This window comes from Trichosurus vulpecula, chromosome 8 (assembly GCF_011100635.1).
Source record: "Trichosurus vulpecula isolate mTriVul1 chromosome 8, mTriVul1.pri, whole genome shotgun sequence".
NCBI lineage: Eukaryota > Metazoa > Chordata > Mammalia > Diprotodontia > Phalangeridae > Trichosurus > Trichosurus vulpecula.
Window position 1 is genome coordinate 176,416,596 of NC_050580.1, and position 3,170 is coordinate 176,419,765.

Sequence of the window (3,170 nt, forward strand, 5' to 3'; positions counted from 1 at the left end):
ACCCAATAGGACAGGCCATGGTAGAAAGACGGAACAAGGACATTACAATTCTCTTAGAAAAACAAAAGAAAGGGGGAGGCAGTCAGGAAAAAAGGATAAGGAGGTTGGATCAAGTGCTATATTCTATAAATTTTCTAACACCAGATAACCTAAATTAACCCCAGCACAAAAACATTTTAATAGACAAAAACAAAGGTTCCAGAATGATGAAGACATACCAATCATGTGGAAAGACCCCAAAATAGGATACTGGGAAGGGCCAGCAAGGCTACTAACATGGGGGTGAGGGTATGCTTGTTTCCCCCCAGATGATATAGAAAAACCAATAAGGATCCCAGAAAGAAAACATCCGACCCTGTGACTACATTGGCCAACAGGATAAGGATGCTCAAAATACAGAAAAAGCCCAGAACAGAGAAGAGGAGAAGAAACCAAAGACCCAGGAGGAGGGGCGGCTGCAAGAGCCTCACTACTCTTCTTGCCGTGAGGATGATTTCAGGGATGAAAGAAAATAAGACCCACTAGGCATGTATGCCTTTTTTTTACCATGGTTTTGGCTCACCACCTGGTGGAATACAATCAAGATGCCTTGCGGCCTGGAACTTGATGTCTGGTCTGGACAGTATGGGCCCCATCACTGTGAATCACATTATATGGTACACACATCATTCGGGGGAGGGGGATTACTATGTACAAGCTTGTCTCTCATATCCCTATTTCTTTGTATCTACAAATTTATGGCATAATCAAAATGTGACATGAGATATAAGTGATTTAGAATTTATCACCCACCTAATTGAACACAGCAAAACCCCAGGAATTGATCCTGAAGGCATCACCAATGAGTAATTGCAACTCCTAAAGCAAGTCAACCCATTAAGCAACATTGTTGCCTTTTCTATTCTACTTTCTTCCCTTGCTTGCCTTCCTAACACTGTTGTGTCTCTTAGGGCACTGTCTTCTCATTTGTTTGACTCATCATTAGTTTAAGCTCCATCTTAAAAAAAAATCGGGGGGAGATGCAGAGGTCCAGCTCTGAGAAAGTCCATTCCGGGATAAGATACAGGCCAGGTTTTCCCTGAAGCCTGTTCTTGCCCTTGGGCTGATAACTCAGGATGTGGGCTCTCCAAACCCCCTCATCACACACATGCTAAACACCACCTGAGGGCTGTTAACACGATATTGTTACAGCATAAAGGGAACAAAGCACTAGGATGTCACACAATGTAACAAATGTTTTGCATGAGAACTTGTTGATCTGTTTGCCTATAAGATATATAAGCCTTTTCCCTCAGCTTAATAAATGGAGTTGAGCTATACTCTTCCACCTGGACTGTGTATTCTTTTCACTCTCCACGGCATTTGGCCATCTCTGGCCATTCCGTGCCACAGCCAATGGCGGCACTTGACTTGTTTGCTCCCTTGACCGTGTCTACACTTATCCTCACAGGAAGCTGGAGGGGATGTAGTCCTGTTGCCATGGTAACTAGTGCATCAGAACGAAAGTGCTGAATCACAACCTTTATTTCTCTCTAGCACCTGCCCTCAGAAGCTCTGGCCAGGACCTCACATACCCTCATAGCACATACATCCACAGGTGTGCACAGAGTAACGGCTGGGTGTATCTGAATACTCTGGGATGAACTTTACCATTGGTAGTTTCCCACATGGGGAAAGTGCCCTTGGACAGGTCAGACTGCTTTGGAGCTTTTCTCGTCTGTAAAATGAGAGAATTGAATGAGGTGATCTCTAAAGCCAATTGAGGGATGGCCCAATGACAATGCTTGCCCTGGTTGGCGCACTTGAGCCACATTCCATGTATGCCTATGTATTTACCCAATAATACGTTTTCCCCCACCCCACACCCTTTTGAAAGAAGGGAAATGAACTCTGGAACCAGGAAGCTGGTTGAACTCCAGTATCTGGGAATCCTAATGATTCCTTCAATTCACCATTCAGTTCAAATCAATTCAATTTTATTTATTAATTACCTTCTTGTGCCAGGCATTGTGCTAGGCACTGGAGTTAGAAAACCTTAAGGAGCTTACATTCTCTTGGTGGTATATACAAAGTAATCACAGGGCAAAGGGAGCATTACCAGTGGGTAGGGGTTATAGGGCAGGGGAAGGAGGAATGGAAAAGGCTTCATGTAGCAGGTGGCAGTTGAGCTGAGGGGGATCTGAGCTGAGGGAGCTTTGGAGATCCAAAAAATAAAGGTGAGGACGGCTGCCATTTGACCTAGGTTCTCATCCTCACTCACCCAGTGACTGACCCTTGGATGCCTTCCTCATCTGTAAAATTACCTTCTATAGTCTGTTCAGTCTAAAATTCTATGATAGGCCTTGAGTCTCCCTTTCCACAAAGTGGGGCTGAGATTCTCTCTCTATTAGATGTTGTGAGAATTGAATTGCTTGTGGTACCCTGGTGAAAAGCCATTGGTCAATAACAAACCATCTTAGCAGGTTTAATTGACAGCAGCCATCTTTCCTAACAAAAACTAGCTGAAAAAAGTCCTCAGGAGGATCTATTGTGAGCCTGGGGGAAGCAAATTATATATAAAAAATAATATAAAATGAATGTGTATTCTTTCCCATTTCTGCAGCTACAGCTGCTCCCCGCCTTTGATCTTGGACCCTTACCCTATTTCTAAGTGATGTAGCACATGGGTAGGGGTGACTTCTTCTATGTCACAGGAAAGCTGATGCCCAGCCTAGGGCTCCTTAGGAGGAGGCTCATGAATTATTCACAGCAAAGGCCCTGGTGAAGCTCTCCTTCTCCTCCTTCAGGTCCAGAGCTAATGTATGATTGGGAACATCTCCCAGTCCACTCTATCCTAATGAGGGGTGGGGGAATGTTGCTGCTATGTGTGAGAGAGGAAAGGCTAGAGATTAGGGAGAAGTAAGAGATGTCTCAAGGGTGTGTGGGGTGGGGTGGGGGAGTGACCTTGGCTCAGTGGGGAAAGATGTTGGTTATATTGCCTTTCTCCCAATACTCCCCACTTCTCTCACTTCAATCTTCAGAGATGTACTGTCAAACTCAGGAGCAAGAGACGATTGGGGCTAGTGTAGGGAGGAAATCTTATACTCTGAGGCTGAGGTGGTGGAAACATGGAGAACCCTAAATGCATTCAGTTCTACCTTCATATCTCATGTAGTTTTATACAGGACAAA